This window comes from Aedes albopictus, chromosome 2 (assembly GCF_035046485.1).
Source record: "Aedes albopictus strain Foshan chromosome 2, AalbF5, whole genome shotgun sequence".
Lineage (NCBI taxonomy): Eukaryota > Metazoa > Arthropoda > Insecta > Diptera > Culicidae > Aedes > Aedes albopictus.
In genome coordinates, this window is record NC_085137.1 from 174,077,011 (window position 1) to 174,099,683 (window position 22,673).

The 22,673-nt window shown below is 41.6% G+C and overlaps 1 protein-coding gene and 1 pseudogene across 13 annotated transcripts in view; one reads left to right on the forward strand and one right to left on the reverse strand.

Annotated features, from left to right (window-relative positions):
* Window positions 1–22,673, forward strand: part of LOC109418311 (dual specificity calcium/calmodulin-dependent 3',5'-cyclic nucleotide phosphodiesterase 1) — a 760,467-nt gene that overhangs the window by 444,139 nt on the left and 293,655 nt on the right. The gene's annotated exons all lie outside the window — the stretch shown is intronic.
* LOC115258848 (maltase 2-like) lies at window positions 4,551–22,288 on the reverse strand (annotated as a pseudogene).

The following is a 22,673-nucleotide window of genomic DNA, read 5'->3' on the forward strand; positions in this document are numbered from 1 at the left end:
ATAGGGAGCTCATTTTGTTGGTAATACACATCTCTTTATTGGACTTGTATTGTAGATTATACGTGAACTCTTTCGTATGGTGGTTTGCCACAAGTAGCTTTTAAGAATCCCTTTACTAATTTTTATCGGCTAAAAAAATTAGAGAGGAGTTGTGTACTTAACCTGCTCAATAGACACCGTAAATAACGTTTTTCCCTTTCCAGAAGCTGAACTGATTCCTCGAGGAGAGGCCATCTACACTCCAGTGTACTTCAACAGTCTGTTGCGGATGATCCTCTCGAACACCTTCCCCGCGCGCCATGTCCTGCAAGCATATTGGTCGATATGCTGATGGGCCACTGGGTGGTTTCCCCGTCTTTGACAATAGAAGAAGGCTGTTCCCCTTCCTATCTTCTGCTCTGGGAAGACATGCTCGCCAAGATATTTCTGAATAGCAGATCTGAACACCTCGGGAGCTCGAGAGCATTAACCTGGTTAGGAACTCCGTCGGGACCTGGAACCTTATCTACGCCAGTCTCCGCAGGTTCCTCATCAGTGACTCTCCCCTTCATCGCCAGCCCATGTCCCCAGCGGTACTTAAAAAGGAGGCCAAGAACTGGGATCATGACAAGGGAAAATCCTCTCGTTGATCACCCAGCACCCCACGGAGTTGCATTGGCACTCTGATAGTATCATCGGTCTTCTACGCGACTTTGCTTCCGGAAAGATTGCTACCACTGACTGTATCTTCCATCGCGTAACAGTTTTTGGGATGCTCATGGTTTTCACTGATGATTCGCTGATGGTAGCCCAGATAGTTACTGGTTGCGTCGAATATCTTGGTCAGCAGACTGTCCACCCGAGATTTGTCCGAACGGTGATCGGCTCCATCGGGTTCCCCACCCTTGGTTCCATCGGAGCAAACGGTTAAATATTGTTCGGTTGACCTTCGTACGACTCTATCGGTACGGTAGCATCAATTTGTCGACGGTGTGGACAGTGTGCAGCAACGTCTTGTTACCGATGTTGGCACTCGAACTTGACGCTCATAGACTGATCCGCCCCCTACTCTCAAAACGTTTCCTGTCCACCGGATGGTCGATTGCTCTTGTACTCCGCGCCCACACGGTCGGCGAGCTTTTGCTCCATCAGTGTAACAGGAGCACCTTCATCCAGGATCGCCAATACCGTTATGGGGTTTTCCCTGACAGGGCAACTGAACCGGAACGTTCTGGAACAGAACCGTACAGTTCGCGTGCACTTAATCCGACCGTATTTTCGACCGAATGCAATAAAGGGTTGTGGAATTTTCTGCCGTGAGTGTTCTCCTCGTTAACCTTTGCTGCTGAACTGGTATCCATTCTGTGACCGTAGAGTCCGACGTGCTCTTCGTTTTCCTCTGGTTGGGAAATTGTTATGGATTGGTGTAGCTGCTCAAACTCCATGTCGACGTTGGCTTCGCAAGCATCTGCTACTATATCCATAAGGAAGTCCGTAAATGTTCGCAGCGTTACTTCGCCACTTCCTATACTACGATAGTGAACCCACTCGCCCCCGGTAGCTTTGCGACGACCCGGTAGATGCCGCATATCCGCAGCCTCCATATGATCGCAGAGTTGCTCCACCGTGTTCCCGAATGTGATGAAACTCTTCAGGCTGTCCAGTTGAGGAGGGTCTACTCGATTGATTTCGTCCAACAGACTTTCAAGCAGCTGTTCCGGACGGGCGTAATGGCGACGCAACTTCTCGATGACCCTTGAAATGGTATCGTGAAGAAGAAGCTGACCACTTCACCAACTCTAGAGCCTAACCTTCGAGCGCTTTTTGCAGCCGCATCAGAATTTCGTGATTCATAGCCACATGTTGCGTTGAAAGCTTTGTAGGCATCGTAGAACAGTGGCCACTGTGTTGCTTTGCCAGAAAATTTGGGTAACTTGTGCGGTAACTGGGTAACTGCCTGGCAGCCAGCTATGCCTATGTCAGTCAGGGCTGCTGTTGGCCCAACCCGTTTTGGCTTCCACTGTCAACCTGCATTCAACTTTTCAACGATATACTCCTCGTGGCCTTTTCCTCCAGAGACGAATCGGAACTCTGGCTGTACCGATCCGTATTTTTCGCAGTATTCGTCGTCCTCGCTCTCATTCTCGGTAGCTTCGTCACCTTCCACGAACTTCTTGATGTTCGCCCTTATTAGATTCAGTGCGTTTTGGTTGGATTTGCCGGAAGGACTCACATACATTACATACATTACATTACGTCCGCAAAGTTTTTTTGACGTCGGCTTAGGCACCTTGACGCCCGAGAGCCTCGCTAACTCCATATCCAAGTCCGCCATCTGCTTCTCGAATGACTTCCGGTTTGCTTTCATCCGCTGGATTTGACCTGTATTCTTCTGAAGCATCTTCGCCTGCCAAGAACTTTTATCTTCTTCCTTCTCAGCGCTCATGGGGCTGTCCATAAACCACGTGGTCATTTTTTTGGGACTTTTCAACCCCCCCCCCCCCCCCCCCCCGCGTGGTCATTAGTCCATACAATTTTTTTTATTTGTCCATACAAAATGGTCATTGGCCGAACCCCCCCCCCCCTCATGACCACGTGGTTTATGGACAGCCCCCATTTGCAGTTTCATCTCTATTTTCGTCATTTCGATCGGCCGCTGCATCTCCTGCTCCTTCTTCCGCAACTGCATTTCGGCTTCCAGCTCTGACTCTGACTTTAACGCTAGATACACACCCCCGAGCGAGAGTTGAAGCTAACTTTTCCAGATTCTTCGGTTTGCCTCCGGCTACAAGTCTGTTTCTTCTGCTGTTGGTATTCCTGGCCTTGCTGTGGCAGTACCAATTTTTGGGTAGTTTACTTGCCTGGATACCCATGCATTGGATGTGAAAGCACCCTGTGCATCCATCACATCCAACCATCACTACGCCACATGTCGAGGCACTACATATTCCACATGAAGTTTCCGTAAGATTTTGTACGGTTTTGTCCTTCACGGATTCGGAATCAGAAGTCATTTTGCGGATAGGATGAACTTCTCACAGCGACACTTTTTTAAGAATGTTGCCGAAAGGAAAAGGAGGGTCCATATAGCCGAGGCGGTAAACGCACGGGTATTCAGCATGACCATGCTGAGGGTGACGGGTTCGATTCCCGGTCGGTCCAGGATCTTTTCGTAAAGGAAATTTCCTTGACTTCCTTGGGCATAGAGTATCTTCGTGCCTGCCACACGATATACGCATGCAAAATGGTCATTGGCAGAGGAAGCTCTCAGTTAATAACTGTGGAAGTGCTCATAGAACACTAAGCTGAGAAGCAGGCTTTGTCCCAATGAGGACGTTACGCCAAGAAAAGAGAGAGAGTCGAAAGGAAACCAAAACTTTTAGAGCGGCTCAGGGTTTTTGATGCAATACTTAGAACTAAAATGTATTACAAAATTATTACAATAACAATATCTAACTTAATCTCCACACACGTAAATTTTGCCAGACTGAAACAGGCACTGCCTTTTTTTTCTCTGGCCGCCGTGGATCCGCCGTACGGCCTTACCGTAGCCTAACGACTGCGGTGTCCACCTGCATCTCGCACTATTGCCACAGTGCCATGGCGAGCTCTTCTGCGTTAGTGATCTCGTCTAGGTTTTTAACATTCAGATTCGCCTCCGCTGTAGGAGCCCTCACCCCAACGCCCTCACCAAGGAGCTCTTCGTCTTCCACCACATTTGTAGATGGCGCCCTTGCGTTCCTCACGCTTGAGCTCAAGGATCATTTCGCCTGGGTCCTCTCCTACGTTCTGTAGGCTTGGTGCTCTAACGCTCATGCTTACGGTTTCTTTCTTTTCTTCTTCCGCTCTAACTCAAGGGGCGTCGTCCTATTGACCAGCCCTATCTTATGATTCTTGAGTTCCAATCAGTGGTCGCAACCCCTTTTCTCTTCGATCCGGGACGGGCCAGCCTCTTCAGGTTCACCCTTTCCATCTTTCCGAGACGCCTGGCTGGGATTCGACAAATCGGCTTTACTACGGACCTTCGAGGTTAACAGCCGCCTAGTCTCGTGAGCGCCTCCTGGTAGCTCCTCACCTGATGGCTGCATTACACCGCTACACATTTTTGGCTTCACGCGAAAGCGAAGGCCTTCGTCTGGGTAGACATCGTAATTTTTCTCTTCATGGGTTCTGCCTGGTCACCATCATTGATCTTCGAATTTTTATAAGGACCTGCATGAGGTTCTTTCGAATTTTAGACTTCGTGGATGAAAAGTCACCTCCGTCGCAGAGAGCCCATCTCGATTCTTGTTTTTGGTCCTCGTTAACCACGCTCCGTCCAATACCTCACCCAACAAACTACCCGGGGAGGGAATTGGACTGCCAACGCTGGCACTACGTGCACAGGCTCCCTACTCCTACATTTGCTTTCCTCAACGGAGACATAGCCAACCCGCTTCAGTTTGATTTGATTTATTACTACTTACTCATGTTTGAATCCCACGAGTAGCACAGGAAAAAAGGTCTATTACGCCAGAGCCCTGTCTTAACGCGTATCTTTCAACTCATTGACAATAAAATTCAAGCCCAAGTACCGAACAAAAAAATATATTTTTCAAAATAATAGCTAAAAATCACCGACGCAAACTAAAAATAAACACCTCAATCCTCTGAGATCAACCTAGAACAGAAACCTCAGCACCGCCGCCAACAGCAACGTCAACGATCCAGTGATGGCAGCACTGCCACTCATCTCAAACACCACCGCGTCGTATCGGTCCAGTGTCAGATACTCAACGTTGGTAATCTCTTCGTCCACAGCGTACTTGGACTCGGGAGTGCTGAGAACCACCTTCAGTCTCTGGACCTTTTCATCCAGGTGCTTCATGTTAAGTTGAGCCTCCATCGAGTTCATGTTGACCACGACGGCGTACGTCTTGTGGTCATCCAGTTTTCTCGTGAAACCGAAAACGTTGTTGACCAGAGCCTTGGACTCAAAGCTGCCGTACTTGAAAGTGTGATCTTTGCGGAGCTGAATCAGCTTCTGATACAGCTTGTAAAGACTCTTCGGGTTTTCCTTTTGTGCTTCCAGATTCAACTCCAGATAGTTGGGATGAACTGGCAACCAGGTCTTCTCGGCAACACTGGATGTGAAGCCTGCGTACGAGGAATTGTCCCACTGCATAGGGGTGCGGACCGGATCGCGAGTGTACAGCTGGTAAATTTCCGGATTGGTATTGGCAGCCTGAGGATCCTGGGTGTCCTCGAAGCTGATGTCACGATAGTCTTCCATACCGATTTCCTCTCCGTAGTAGATTACGGCAATACCAGGCAGAGTCATCTCCATGATGGCAAAGCTGGCAGCACGGTCGCTACCGAAACGGGACGCAATGCGAGGACGATCGTGGTTTCCTAGGACCCAGTTGGCGTTGCCTCCCTTGGGCATGCTGTCTAGCCAGCCATCGACGACTGCTTTGAAGTCGGCAGCGTTAGAACTGCTCGAAATTTGGTTGATCATGGCAAAGTTGAACGGGAAGTGCGATCCGTTACGCTCGCCATCGCCGTACCAGCGCATGGTCTGCTCCAGATCGGCGTATGCCTCCGTCATCATCAGTTTGGTGTGGCCCGACTTTTCCGACCACTGATCGAACACCTTGCGCCAATCGTAGATCAGTTGGTATGATTTGTCCTGGGGAGATAAAGAGTTAAGTAAGTTATCGATTGCCTGAAATTTGTTCAAAGACACGAACCTGATTCATCGTGTAGATGTGTTCCATGTTTTCGTAGAACAGGCCTTTGTTCTGGTCGATGATCGGCTCGTCCAAGAACCGTTCGCCTTCGTACGCGTGGTTGATGGCATCGATGCGGAATCCATCCACCTCTAATTCGAACCAAAAGTTGAGCATATCTTCCATCTCCGCCTTGACCTTCGGGTTTTCGTAGTTCAAGTCTGGTTGACCCTTGTCGAACTGGTGCAGATAGAACTTGGTCTTGCCGGTCGGTTTGGTCCACGCGTCGGTGTGGAAAACGGATTGCTGTTGGAGGAACATGGATAAATGAAAAATAATCTTACTTTTGTGGAATAGGAAACCTGGTTCAGTAAACCTGTCAGAAATGTCACATCTAAAATCTGCCAATAAATTCAACAATGAAAAATTAAAAAAAAAATCCTCACCTATGAAATACATAATAAAGAGGTGCTCTGCTCTCTAGTAAGCAGACCCTTAGAATGTGTTTTCTCCTATTCCATTGCCCAATAGTTTTCCCTATTTTTGACGAAAATCGTCTCTAACCCAGGTCACTGTTTTTCAGCTGGAACCACAACAGTTATTTCTGTTAAAAACTCTGGAGAAATCACAGCAGACATTTGTGAAGGAATGTGAGCTGTAATTGTATTTAGGAATCCCATGAAGAATTCTTGGTCGGGACCTGTAGCATTGAGGTACACCCAGTAAACATTTTGGTCTGTATAATTTGTGTTATACATCACAATATAAGATCCAATTCAATCGTATATGGTGCACAAAACCGCCATATACGGACCAAAGTGGAGGCCATATACGTACTCCCAACGACTCTTTTAGATTCCCTCTGATAACTATAACGATTTGCAAAATTGATGACACAAAACGACATCAAATAATTAACATACGATATCAATTATACGTAAGTAAATAAAAAATATAAAATTAGAATCCGGACTCGAACACAGAACCTTGTGCTCCATAGTCTAATACCATACCACTGCCCCAACGAATCACTCGTGAGTGGAGTGCTAGTTCAGACCAATATAAATTAAAGCTTTCTTGCCCATGACACTTATCTTAGTATTTGCTCACAAATACTGGGTGGCCAATTTGTCTAAGTTTTTGCGATTCACTCAGATGCCTTTCATACTTGCATTATACAAACAATCATGATCTGTCAGTTATACAACATGCAATGATTTTGAATTGCGGTATTTACGGCAAGTCCTGTTGTCAACACAACATCGCCGGTACACATTTGCCATCGTCGTCGCCGCAGCCGCCGCCGTCGTCGCGAAAATAATTTTACTACTCGTCCGTTGTTGTCCAGTGCCGGTCCAGTGCATCATTTAAGTGGCCATTAACTAAAAGGAAAACCCACAAGGTGTATCGGACATCCTAGAGCAACGTTTTGTTGAGGTCGCACTATTGACTGGTAAGGTAGGCTTGGGATTCCCACACACGAATTCGTCGTCAGCAGACCGGGTGTTTAAATTGGATGAATGTGAAATTAACTTCTACCCGGATCATGTTCTTCAGCCCGACTACCGTGTGTGCTGCGCTGCATCGCACATCTTTTCCAAAGGTATGTAGGAGGCTGAATTTTGGCTATAACAGGCCCAAACTTACTCACCAGTCAGTGGGGAAACTCGCAAAATTTTCTTTGGTGCTGATCGCCGCCGTACGATTGGGTTATTATTTTCGCTAAGTGACTGCGATTTCGGCTGTAACGATTACGTTCTGATATAGGAGCTATCAATTTTTACCACTTGAAGTGATTTTGTATCACGGTATTTACATCGCGTTCTATTTCCAAATTGAATTGTCGTTTTCGAATCGCAGTTATGATGTTAATACAATTAGTCGTGCCATTCCAACTTACAAAATAAACCAATTTGTGCGATTCTGATTTAGAACGAAATAAAATACAATTTTGTATGCACATCCTAATACGATATGTGGTTTACTGGGCAGTTTCGCTTAGTAAAGCGGATCGTCATGGGTGAAATTCCCAACCCCTTAAAAAAAAAAAAACACTTCGTCCAGCCACCAAAAGACGCCGCACGGAGGGCACATCCATCCTCCTTCAGCATTGGATGGTGACTGAGACAACTGACCCTCTTCGACGGCAACAAGCCTGATACACGATTCACGGCAAGACGAACCTGCGGCGCACACAATGGACTGGATGGAAATGTATTGGAACCACACGCTGCTGTAGCACAACAGTAGCGCAAGTACAGCACGAAATCTCTCTCCTACCTACTGCGAGGCGGTAGATAGAGAAACAAGCAATTGTCAGTAGAACTAAAAATAGACTCTGAATCAAAGTGTAGGAGCTTAGGAAAGATATAGATAAACTATGGTAATCGGCACGGTAGAGGCCCAAGCGCAGTGAGTGCCTACAAAATAAATAAATGGATAAAAAAAGAATTCTTGAAGGTATTCTAGGTTTCCAATTAAAACTCTTCCTGTGATTTCCCAAACGATTGACTATCCAATAGTTTCATCATTAATTCCTCTAAGCATACCTGTAGAAATTTCTCTAGCAATTCCTTCAATGACTATTCCAGGAAATCTGATTAAATTCTTGCTTGAACTTCTTCAGAGATGCCTCAAGTAATTATTCTCTCCTATTATTATCGTGATCGTGATCATTCGGATCAGAAGGGTTTCAAGACGATCCAGAATAATTATCCTCATACCCGTTGAAAAAAATTCAAGGAATTGTAGATTTTATTCAGTAGATTCGCAAATAGACATTGAACTCACCACTACCAAGCGGAGTATCATCGCAATACGCGAATTCAATTGACACTTTACGAGTTCACTCGCACGCGTTTTCGGATAAGGAAAGTTCATTACAATAAAACATTAGAATACCGTTTACTAAGATGTAGCTATACCTTATAAAAGTTTATTTGCATTCTTATATGACTGTATCAGATACATCGCAAATAAGCTCAACTAATAACATCATATGCAGTCCTGAAAATTTCATTTCGACATACCTAAACTCAATCACCTACAGCTCATTTTAAAAGTTGAACCTGAGAATTTGGTATATGAAATACTTGTGCCGCTAGACCAGTTTTACGAGAAATTCACGGAAAAACAGCTCATTTTCGAATATTTAAAGTAAATGTCACGGAAACCTTCGAAAAATGCCGATTGATATTCACCATGAATATCATTGTCATTTTTCGAAGGAAGTGCGTGACATTTACCTTAAATATTCTGAAAAGAGCTGTTTTCCGTGACTATCTTGTAGAACTGGTCTAGCCGCAAAAGTTCTTCATATGCCGTATTCTCAGGTTCAGCTTCTGAAATGAGCTGCAGGTGGTTGAATTTAGGTATGTCGAAATAACATTTTTGCAATTACGTGTCATAAGATTGCACTTTTCAATTGCCGGAACTGTGCAGAAATGGCCTACTTTTTGTGACTAGCTCAAGAGTGCCGAAAAGTAGTACTTTTCGGCACTTTTAAGAGTGCCGAAAAGTACTACTTTTCCGCACCTTTACAATGGTACACTTTTCCAAGTTTCCTCAAGCACTAATGTTCTTCCGTGTAAATTTGTCTATTTAATGGCTGCTCCTATGTCTGTTCGGCAGATCGAACATGAATAGAAGCGATTCTAATTCTGATTTGATCAGCCAAACAGACGTAGAGTTAGAAGCAGCAGCACAAAAAACGCGACGTTGACGACGTGACTCCGAGTAGTTGTGACACTTATTAACATAGCCTACCTGATTGAGAAAAATGGACTTGCGCGCATGGATGCCTGCACGTGGTTTTAGCTGAGACCTGTCTGAGCACTTGAGCAGTTAGAAATGATCGTACTAAGGGTATTTTTCATAATTGCAAAAAATGTTGTATGCAACGCGTTGCAAAACTCGATTTTTTCAGCACTTGTCGTATTTATCCAACTCGGCAAGCCTCGTTGGATAAATGTACGACTCGTGCTGAAAAAATCATCATTTTGCAACTTGTTGCATAAATAACTATTTCAACGCTGATCATATGCGATGAAAATCGCTTCTCCGCCGTACACATACAGGGGATAGACAAAATGATCGGGACAGGCAAAATTTTCACTTTTCAAAAAATGTTTAATTAACTGTAACTATTCGAAAAGTGCTTCAAATATTTCAAATTTTTACTGTAAGTTCTTCAACTAGTTGTGTATCAGTGGACAAAATTTGGAAAAAATCGAACAATTCTTCACGAAGTTATAAAGATTTTTGAAAATGGTAAAATTATCCGATAGCCAACTTTGAGCTGTTATATCTCCGGATTCAATTAACCGAATGTAATGAAATTTTGACCATTAATGACTTATATAATGAGCTATGAAAAACCATTGCCTTAACTTATTATTCTTAACACGGAAGAAAATTATAACGATTAGATTATTTTTCTAATAAAACACCAAATTATCCAAAACATCAACATCGTTTCAAAATTCAACATGCAAATTATAGTTCATTTAGTTTCCCTCTAATTGAGGAAAGTAACAACATAGCCGCCAATAAATTGAAAAAGTAATGGGATGCATAATAAAAATAGACCAATTCAGTAAAAAATCGTGAAAAAAATTAAATCGCTATAACTTTTTCGCTTGTTAAAAATTGCAAGTTAAGTCAAATGTTTTCCACAGTTCATTATATAAGTCATGAATGGTCAAAATTTCATTGCAATCGGTTCATTGAATCCGGAGGTATAACAGCTCAAAGCTGGCTATCGGATAATTTTATCTTTTACAAAAATCTTTATAACTTCGTGAAGAATTGCCCGATATTTTCCAAATTTTGTCCACTGATACACAACTAGTTGAAGAACTTACAGTAAAAATTTGAGAATATTCGATGAACTTTTCGAAAAGTTACAGCTAGTTGAACATTTTTTGTAAAGTGAAAATTTTGCCTGTCCCGATCATTTTGTCTATCCCCTGTATGTGATAGTGACTTAAAATACTGATTTACATATACGATGTACAGCGTGTATACCACTCCTGGTAGTCTGGGTGATAACGCCAGTCTGCTAGTCTTAGAGGAAATCCTGTAAAAAATCGCTTCAGAAAACTATTAAAATCCCTGGAGGATTTTCTTGAGAAATTACTGGACGAACACCTGGAGAAATCCCCAGAAGATCTCTTGACGGAATCCCTAAATTAATTCCTTATTAAGTTTTTGGTGATCTTTCTGGCGACAAATTAAGAATATCCAGTGATATATCCACGTAGAAATTTCTACCGAAATATGTAAATGTATTCCTAGTAAAATTTCTTAAGGAATTAATGAAATAATCACATAAGGAGTTTCTGATGAAATCCCTGATGAAATCCCAGTAGGAATTTCTGGAAGAATTCTAGCACAAATAACTGGAGAAATTCTAGTTGAATTTTTAGAGCAATCACATCGAGAATTCGTGGAAAAATCTCAGGGGAATTCGTGAAGGAATCATTAAAAATCCATTGAAAACATTCCTAGAGGCATCCCAGGAAGTATTCCAGAAAAAAATCAAGCAATGATTCCTGGATAAATCCAAACAAGAATCTCAGCAGCAGTCTCAGAAAAAAAATGTAGTGGGATCAGTTTTATTCTTCAATCACTTAACCTAATTTACAGCTGTTTTGTCCACTAGGGCACTGCGTGGGCGATTCCAATTGGCTGTACACTTTATTGTACAGCGCCTATTCTAATTCTACTATATCGAACTGGTTGCCGTTGCGCTGCTTTCTCTTTCTACCCTATCATAGTAGAATGATGAGCACAAGGATGTTGGTGTTGATGTTCCTTTTTCCAGCCCGATTGGGAATTCATTATGAGTTGCCGTTTGCCAATGTCCAAGTACCGTGGTTTCGGGTGAAATTGATCACTTTTCACAGTTTTTGGCGTCTTATTTTTGAATAGTTATCGATATGGCCAAACTCAATGCTATAAAACAAGTACGACCACGGTTCTCATCAGTCAACGAGGTTGAAACTTTTACTGCAAACCATTTTGTTGCAATAAATATTATTAGAAATCAAAAATCAATAATTTTGTTTTCGGGTTAAAATTGATCAGTAAATGAAATGCCTTTGTAAGTGCTGAAAATCCATCTAAATTAACCATCCCAGAAAGTGAAAAGCTACGCATAATTTCTACAAGTTTTCTTTTTTTATTATTTAAGTTTAAAGTTCATAAGGTTTATTTAAATCCATGGAAACCGCCTGAAAGTATGCAATTTCCTCAATAAATACAGTCTAGACTCCTACTACACGGCTTCCGTCTACACGGTCACCTATTACACGGATTCCTATTACACGGCAGACCGTGTTGTGGGAATCACAGAGCTTATGGGATTTCACCTAATTGGGGGTGTGAGCGAATATCTCAGGCGTATTACAAGATAGAACCATACTTTCTTCGGCAAAGTTGTAGTACTAGAATAGATCTACCACACAATGCGAACTATCATCCAATTATTTGGCAATTTGGCCGATAGAGGCGCTATGTAGAAGTGGTTGCTATGTACACTCGCCAGTAGAAGTACTCATAAGTTATCACATGCGATATCTCAAGATCTACTTTATTTGGAACAATGCTGTCTTCGGCAAAGTTGTTCAGTAGGTTAAAAACAATCTGCTGATTCAACAATTAGTATGTGATTTCGCCACTAGGTGGCGCTAGTCGTCAAGTAAAGTTTCAAACTTCTCTATCTGGAGATCCAGAGCAGATAGAAAAATGTCGTCTTCGGCAAAGTTCTTCAGGAAGTCAAGAGCTATCTGGTGATTCAACAATAAGTTGGTGATTTCGCCGCTAGGTGGCGCTAGTCGTCAAGTAAAGTTTCAAACTTCTCTATCTGGAGATCCAGAGCAGATAGAAAACTGTCGTCTTCGGCAAAGTTCTTCAGCAAGTCAAGAGCTATCTGGTGATTCAACAATTAGTATGTGATTTCGCCGCTAGGTGGCGCTAGTTGTTAACTAAAATTTCAAACTCCGCTATCTCGAGATCCATAGCAGATAGAAAAGTGCCGTCTTCGACAAAGTTCTTCAGGAAGTCAAGAGCAATCTCGTGATTCAACAATTAGTTGGTGATTTCGCCGCTAGGTGGCGCTAGTCGTCGAGTATAGTTTCAAATTTCTTTATCTGGAGATCCAGAGCAGATAGAAAAGTGTCGTCTTCGGCAAAGTTCTTCAGGAAGTCAAGAGCAATCTGGTGATTCAACAATTAGTTGGTGATTTCGCCGCTAGGTGGCGCTAGTTGTCAACTAAAATTTCAAACTCCGCTATCTCGAGATCCATAACAGATAGAAAAGTGCCGTCTTCGACAAAGTTCTTCAGGAAGTCAAGAGCTATCTGGTGATTCAACAATTAGTTGATGATTTCGCCGGTAGGTGGCGCTAGTTGTCAAGTAAAGCTTCAAACTTCTCTATCTGGAGATCCAGAGCAGATAGACAAGTGTCGTCTTCGGCAAAGTTCTTCAGGAAGTCAAGAGCTATCTGGTGATTCATCCATTAGTTGATGATTTCGCCGCTAGGTGGCGCTAGTTGTCAAGTAAAGCTTCAAACTTCTCTATCTGGAGATCCAGAGCAGATAGACAAGTGTCGTCTTCGGCAAAGTTCTTCAGGAAGTCACGAGCTATCTGGTGATTCAACAATAGTTGGTGATTTCGCCGCTAGGTGGCGCTAGTCGTCAAGTAAAGTTTCAAACTTCTCTATCTGGAGATCCAGAGCAGATAGAAAAATGTCGTCTTCGGCAAAGCTCTTCAGGAAGTCAAGAGCTATCTTGTGATTCAACAATTAGTTGGTGATTTCGCCGCTAGGTGGCGCTAGTCGTCAAGTAAAGTTTCAAACTTCTCTATCTGGAGATCCACAGCAGATAGAAAAGTGTCGTCTTCGACAAAGTTCTTCAGGAAGTCACGAGCTATCTGGTGATTCAACAACTAGTTTGTTATTTCGCCACTAGGTGGCGCTAGTTGTCAAATAAAGCTTCAAACTTCTCTATCTGGAAACCCAGAGCAGATAGAAAAGCGTCGTCTTCGGCAAAGTTCTCCAGGAAGTCAAGAGCTATCTGGTGATTCAACAATAAGTTGATGATTTCGCCGGTAGGTGGCGCTAGGTGTCAAGTAAAGCTTCAAACTTCGCTATCTCGAGAGACAATAGAAAAGTGCCGTCTTCGGCAAAGTTCTACAGAAAGTCAAGAACGAATGAGTTGATTAAATACACAAAAGTAGTTAAAAACCTTGGTCTTTTGATGGTTTAATTAAATTAAATCTAGCATTCAATTTTGTCACCAGATATGTATGCAATTTGAAAAAGTATGACCATATTTCGAATTACAAAAATGCAATACTTGGATGTAGCTTAACGGACCACTTTAAATTTAATATTATTATTATTATTCACTGTCTTGAAAAAAAATCGTACAGACTGAACTACTTAATACTAATTTACAATTACTTAAAACTAAACAATTCTTCTTATTCGATTTTTATTAGATTATGCATTCAAACCTATAAGTTGTTAAACAATCCTCCACCTTATTTAGAGTGTTTTTTCTAATATTCTCGATCCTCAAGTGTGTCTTTACTCTAGGCAAAGAACCAGCACTTTCTTTAAATCTAATATGTAACTGTTCATTGGCATTAGTTGTAACATACATACTTTGAAAATCATTAGAAGATCATTTGTGCTGTTATAAGTTGTAAGAAGTGAATAAATAAATAAATAAATAAATTCAAGAGCAATCTGGTGATTCAACAATTAGTTTGTGATTTCGCTAGGTGGCGCTAGTTGTCAAGTAAAGCTTCAAACTCTGCTATCACGAAATCCAGAGCAGATAGAAAAGTGTTGTCTTGGGCAAAGTTCTTCAGGAAGTCAAGAGCTATCTGGTGATTCAAAATTAAGTTGACAATTTTGCCGCTAGGTGGCGCAAGTTGTCAAGTAATGTTTAAAACTTCTCTAACTCAGGATTCAGAGCAGATAGAAGTAGGTCATCTTCGGAAAAAATTTCAGGAAGTCAACACCTGATGATTCAACAGGTAATTGGTGATTTCGCTAGGATAATTGAAAAATCCCCTAAAATTGGTAATGAAATGTAAAAAATTACAATATTCGCTTAAGTGCGAAGATACAGTCGAACCTCCATGAGTCGATGTTCCATGAGTCGATATTTTCCATGATTACTTTGCTCAATGACACTTTCAAGACCACAACTGATTGAAGTACGGTGCGTGAAGTTTTGATTTCCGGTGAATATTTTCGCATTGGGTTCAATTAAATTCTGAAGTTTACTGACCATTCCGGAAAATAACTGATTCAAAGAGAAACTGGTCGACCCCGGGAGTAATGTGTGATCCTGGAGAGAACCAGTCTTGTCCCCAAGTTCCTGGTCTGGACAAAGGCAGAATCGGAGTTCTCAGGCTGAAAATGCTAGAAAAGTTTTTGTATGGTACAAAAATTACATTAAAAGGAATCAATTCATTGCTCGATGCTGAGGGCGATGAAAACCGGATGACTTGCTCAACCGGAAATGCTAGCACAGGTACATTGATTAAGATAGTCGGAATCAACGGTAACCCACGTATCACGGTACATCTTACGGCGTTGTTTTGGTCAGTCAGAGATTCTCAGGATCCCAAACAACAAAGATCCCCTGTTGTCGCCAAATTGCCCAAAATTTGGGCATATAACTCAGCTTGGTTGGAAATGATTTGAGGCCAATTCTGAGTTCAACAAGTTTAGAAAAAAAAACCATGACGAAGAGAACAAAACTGCTGAAAATACGTAAGTTCCACTATGTGATTACATGCAATCGAACCAGAAAACAGCCAAATTTCAATTCCGGACGTCATAATATCCAGTGTGCTAGCTCTTCTGGAGTATGAGTTTGGTTTGTTATGCAACTTCGTAGAATTTTGAATATTGTCGCACCCTATACCACGGAATTATCCCTGATTAAAATTCTGTGATCAACAGGCAATCATATTTCCTATTATTACAAAATAGTTATAGTATTATCATGAATTTGATGTTAACTAAATAAATAAATGAGTTTTTGAAAAATGTTCCATGAGTCGATATTCCCATGAGTCGATGGTCCCTTCGATATCGATTCATTGAGGTTTGACTGTATAAGCTAGATGAAGCTAGATAAATATATAAGCTAGAATAACATATGTATAAGCTAGATAAAGTTAGATAAAAATACAAGTGTAGAATTAGCATTTAAATTAAAATACACGTTAATACAAACAAAAAAAAATATGATTTTAATTAAAAAAGTCTACACTGCCAGTTGAGACAAATTTCTTTTTTTTTCTCTTTATATCTTTGGCGAATCGACTGGCGGATTAATCTACGATTCACGGCTACGCAGTCTTTTGATTTAGGGAAACGAGGTTTATGTGCCCGACGTTTCAACACTGGGTTTTTTTGTCATCTCCAGGGGTAACCAATTTTTCGCTTGTGGTCTAATGTTTCGTCTAACTGTAACTGTCTTGCCAGGTTGTTGCTGGTACATGACTGATTTAGTTTGTCTAGTTTTGCAATGAATTATACGCATTTGGTTCAAATCTACTTCGTTTTTACAAATTAAAAGATTTCCTTTGTCTGAAAACTCTGCGTACGTTGGAATTCTTTAGTATACATTAAAGACACTCTTCTATCTGCCCTGGGTCCGAGATAGCGAATTCTTAAACTATACTAGCCAACTTTCACCACCTAGCGGTGAAAGTACCAACTAATTGTTGAAAATCTGGAGTTTGCTCTTGACTTTCTAAAGAACTTTGCCGAAGACAACACTTTTCTATCTGCTCTGGATCCCGAGGTAAAGAAGTCTGAAATTTGACTTGACAACTAGCGCCACCTAGCGGCGAAATCATCAACTAATTATTGAATCACCAGACAGCTCTTGACTTGCTGAAGAACTTTGCCGAAGACGACACTTTTCTATCTGCTCTGGATCTCCAAATAGAGAAGTTTGAAACTTTACTTGACGACTAGCGCCACCTAGCGGCGAAATCACCAACTAATTGTTGAATCACCAGATTGCTCTCAACTTCCTGAAGAACTTTGCCGAAGACGACACTTTTCTATCTGCTCTGGATCTCCAGATAGAGAAGTTTGAAGCTTTACTTGACGACTAGCGCCACCTAGCGGCGAAATCACCAACTAATTGTTGAATCACCAGATTGCTCTCAACTTCCTGAAGAACTTTGTCGAAGACAGCACTTTTCTATCTGCTATGGATCTCGAGATAGCGGAGTTTGAAATTTTAGTTGACAACTAGCGCCACCTAGCGGCGAAATCACCAACTAATTGTTGAATCACCAGGTTGCTCTTGACTTCCTGAAGAACTTTGCCGAAGACGACACTTTTCTATCTGCTCTGGATTTCCAGATAAAGAAATTTGAAACTTTACTCGACGACTAGCGCCACCTAGCGGCGAAATCACCAACTAATTGTTGAATCACCAGATTGCTCTTGACTTCCTGAAGAACTTTGCCGAAGACGACACTTTTCTATCTGCTCTGGATCTCCAGATAGAGAAGTTTGAAGCTTTACTTGACGACTAGCGCCACCTAGCGGCGAAATCACAAACTAATTGTTGAATCACCAGATTGCTTTTCACCTACTGAACAACTTTGCCGAAGACAGCATTGTTCCAAATAAAGTAGATCTTGAGATATCGCATGTGATAACTTATGAGTACTTCTACTGGCGAGTGTACATAGCAACCACTTCTACATAGCGCCTCTATCGGCTAAATTGCCAACTAATTGGATGATAGTTGGCATTGTGTGGTAGATCTATTCTAGTACTACAGCTTTGCCGAAGAAAGTATGGTGCTATCTTGTAATACGCCTGAGATATTCGCTCACACCCCCAATTAGGCGAAATCCCATAAGCTCTGTGATTCCCACAACACGGATTCCTACTGCACCCACGAACCGACCGTGTAGTAGGAGTCTAGACTGTATGTGATTACTTCCGGAAAAGTTCGATTTTATGCATATATATGTGAATATTTATTGAATTTTTGATGACGAAATCGTGTTTACCGAATACTTGGCAGCTAAAAGCATTCATTCAAATGATCATTACATGTGCAATAAAGCCACGGTAACAAAAATTTGAAAGTGTCTTTGAAGTTCGCATTACTCGCATTTTCAGAAAATATTGAATTTTATTCAGAAATATGTGACATACTAGCTGTAAAACATATTGTAAACTCATCGTTCATTAACCCCGTCGATCAATTTCACCCCACTGATCAATTTCACCCGAAATCACAGTATCCGGGTCCGTTTGAGCCATGGGCTCAGAAGATGGTCAGAGTCAGCTGCTCTCAGGGGGAAAGAGCAACTGACAAAAGTGCCGGGGCTGCGATCCAACCCTTGACCATCTGCTTATGAAGCAAAAGTGTGGCCAATTGTGCCACGGGCGCCGGCAAGTAGTCTTATCAGATATTCCTGAAGAAAACCTAGCACGAATTTCAAGAAGAATTGCCGGTGACGTACCTGAATGAATCACTGGAAAAATCACCGTCTTCAGCCAAAAATTGAAGAGATTAACACTAGACAACGGAGAACACATATGGACTTATCCACCGATGAACCGAAACTTTTCGTCGAACGGAAAATTCTTCATTGGGGCACTGGGTACCATGGACTTATCCACCGATGAATCGAATTCATCGCGGTCCGAGAATTTTGACACTAGAGCGGGGTCTGTTCCAATCAGAATCGTCCAATTCTAATTGGAAAGACCCCGCTCTAGTGTCAAAATTCTCGGGCCGCGATGAATTCGATTCATCGGTGGATAAGTCCATGGTACCCAGTGCCCCAATGAAGAATTTTCCGTTCGACGAAAAGTTTTCTCCGACTGGAGTGGGAATCGAACCCACACTCCATGGCTTACAATACGCCTAAACGACTGGCGCCGGTTACCGCACGGCCACGAAGCCCACAAAAGAAGGTTCTGGTGGAATCTTAAGAGAAAATACCATTAAAATGTTCTGGCAAAATTAACGAATACTCCCTGAGCAGGAATAGTTGACTTGTTGGAGAATTTTGGAGGGATGGGAATGAGTGGTACTTATAATCTCAGCAGAACTTTTTAAGGTAATAATAGAATTCTTAGATTATGAAAATCTCCGAAATTTCTTAGAAAACCCTAGAGAAACACCAGGGGAAATTCTTGTGGGAATTATTCCAAGATCTTCTGGAGCAACTTTAGTAGAAAGATAGAAAGATCCTTGGAAATATCTCTGGAAGTACTCCTAAAGAATTTCAGGATCAAGGTATTCAATGAGAAACTCCATTAGCAACTTCTGGGTGAATTCAAGGGTTAATTCAGTAGAAACTTTAAGAGGAATTTCTGGATGTATCACCATTTTAAAATTTAGCATTTACCGCTGCAGTAAATGAAATGATGTTTACTTTAGAGACACCTTCTGGGGAGATATCCTACTTATAATCATATCAACAGATAACGTTTGACGCTTGACAGAAATAAAGTGACTTATATTGCGAATGATAAAGGAATACACGATATGTACCAAAAGAGCCCTTTTAATTAAAATCTGACCCAGTGACTCACCTAAATAAGCCCAGGAACCCAAGTTCCTGTTCCGATGTTCTCTTTTCACTTTTACAAACTAAACATATGTGCTAGTAAACTATAAGTATATTCAAACCCGTTAAGCAGTGTTGTGCAATTTTGGGGTGGTTGAAATCTAACGAAGCTCACTTCGTTCGAAAAAACAATTCAAGCAAACCGTTGTTCAAGGCAGTATCATCACAGAGAACAGACGTTTATCTCTTTCTGTCTTGTTTAAAACTTTGTAACGGTCGTATCAAAATATGTCGATATGCTCCCGTTGCGTAGCGCTAGCATACCATCACTTACATTGTCATGTTGTCATTTTTGTTTCTTGTGTTCGACGTATTTGGCATTTTAGTGGTCGAATCGAATTTATATGTCGGGCAGTCTTCGTTGGCGGGGTTGAGGTACACTTAAGAAATCCCATTGCAATTTTTCATACAAACTTTAGAGGCACAAATCTGACGAACAAAGCATCGAGCCAAGCCGCACTTGTTTTTCCTGGCTTTGCCCACTTGCAAAAAGAGACAGCTTTTACAAATCGAGAGCATTTGTTTACGAATTTTCATGATTGCTCTTGAAAACGTGAGTAGGGGACCAAGTCGGCCATTGTGGCAGCCATGTTTGTATTCTCAGAAGTTTCTCCTTAAACCCTTTATACATGTTGCCAACGTATTTTTGTTCGAGCTTAAATGTCTGTTTTATTTTTCTTGAAACACTCAAAGAAAGACGAAGTTCTGAATACTTGATTTTTTGTTCTAATTACGTATCACATTCATATTTATATGACGTGATAGATTTGTGTTTGTTGCGTTATGCAATACTCCTTAACCCATTGACCTTGCAGAGCCAAGTTCAGTGATTTTCTGAGAATTAAAAATAAAACTTGGAAATCAAAACAAATATTCTGTCAACTGTTTTTCGGATTCCTTCTTCCTTGCTCGGTTTTCATTACCTCTCTGATCGGGATTCGTTCGCTCTCTCGCGATGAGACAGAAGCAACACATAGCACCAGAAAATGTTTCAAAACTCTTTTAAGTTTGAGGTATTAGGGAAGAAATCTACTTCGTCATATGCGTTGATTTCCGTCATATCAGATGAAATAAAGTCGATAATTACATATATTCCAACTTACGTTTGCTAATGGCTCATTAGATGGAAGTAAAAAGATGTAGACTATCAATAACCACCCCAGCATAGCACTGGAAATCGCATATAACGCTAAATTTCACGTTTCAATTTCACTCCACTTACGACTTCACAATTTCTCTCGTATTTCGTTTGCCGAAAGCAACTGCGCTGGAACAGCAGCTAAAGGAATTGTTTTTCATCACCGTTCAATTTCCACTTTGCCAGATTCACTTATTGAATTGACTTTGAATTCATACCTCACAAAAGCTCTTTGGACCTTCAAAGTTTGTTTTCATTGCTGCATAATGCAAAAGCTGATCAACGAAATGAATCACCCTTCGGTAAAATGTTTGTTGACAGTTGTCTTCGTTTAAAGAGGATGCAAGTAATTGAGTGCGTCAATTTTTTGAATACGAAAAATCGTATTTCACAACCGCAGATTTCTTCGTTGCACTGTGATGGCGTATTATGATCTGGTGGGCAAAATTATTAATTGAAATATTTTGGTCAATATTCTGCTACATTCATCTCAATTTATATGGTTTCTGCTAATTCGTACTTTGATTGATTTGATATGGATTACGAATTCGATTTCGATTTTTTGGTCAAATTGGTAAAATTCACGTGGGAGGTTTGCCGTGGACTTGACGGAAACAAAATTCGAGGGACAATTATTCAATCTTATTGTTTTTAGGTAATTGTTGTTCTTTTCCAACATTTTTCACATGGTATGGAGCAAATTTAAAAATGTATGTATGTATGTATGTATGAATGTATGTATGTATGTATGTATGTATGGAGCTAATTTAAAAATAAGTAATTGTTACCAAAATGTCCATGAGGCGTTAGACGAGGTGCAAGAATAAAATCGATCATTATTGATCGGTGCTTACAAAGACGGGAATTAGAACTGAAACATAAATCCTATGAGTTCACTAGACCATTTCAGGCCAAACATGTCTAAAGGTCCTATCTGCAGAATAGAGGCTCTCTTTTGTTTCCCTCTCTTTGGTTAATATCTCAGCTGTTTATTTGTATTGTGATTGTCTCCTTGCATTGAACGATAGTCAAAACAATCGTCTTTAGGTTTGTACTGCAAAAATAGTTGAAAAGTGTACCATTACACTGGAATAATTGAAAGAGAAAGTGAACAAAGAGAGCCTCTCAAATGCAGATAGGACCTATTGAAATGTTTGGCCTGATTTCATATCTTCTTGTTTCTATCAACTTCCATCACGACTTAAAGTAACACAAATCCACTGTTCCGTTTTTTTTTCACAATTTTCCCAAACTTACCCAGTTATTCGGTGGGCTTCCATCGGCCTTTCCGTCCTGCCACACGTAGTAATCAACGTACTCCGGATCATCAGCCAAAGCCTTCTTGAACCACTCATGTTCGTCACCTTGATTCCCAACTCCTTAGCCTTCTTGATCAGTGCCTTCAAATCATCCAGCGAGCCGAACGTCGGATCCACATCCTTAAAGTCGGAAATATCGTACCCGAAGTCCTTCATCGGTGACTTGAACAGCGGACTGAACCACACTCCCGTCACACCCAGATCCACCAAGTGATCCAACTTCTCCATGATGCCAGCAATATCTCCTACCCCGTCGTTGTTGGTGTCCTTGAACGACCGTGGATAGATCTGGTAGAACACTCCACCCTCCCACCAGTCCAACTCCGGCACATCATGGTCGTGATCATCCTGCTTCACGGCCGACTTTGCACCCGCCAGAGCCAACAGGCCCAGCAAGCACAGCACTGAACACTTCTTCATCCCCGAACCAACAAACCAACTCCGACGAACCACCGGGCGGTACGGATTAACACCTACGCGAGACAAACGTCGTCTGAATCGGCCATGGTTTGTGCTTTTTAGGGATCGTTCAAATATTACGTAACTCGAAATTTGACCATTTTGGACCCCCTCCCTCCCCCACGTAACAACATTTGTATGGGAAATTTTGATATTTTGTATGAAGCATAACACAGCGCTACACCCCCTCCCTCCCCCTTTAGCGTTACGTAATATTTGAATGAACCCTTATAGTGACCCTCGCGCCAATTGCCTTATCTCACGGGGACACAAAAAGGCTATGGCAGATAGCTGTCAGATAAGTTGTGCGAGCGCCATACGAATGATTTTTCGACTATTTGGGTTCCGATTGCTCTTGAAAATCGATAATGGTTTGGCAATTGTGGTTTGATGGTTTCATGCATTTTTTGCTGTTATCGGAGCTGTAAAT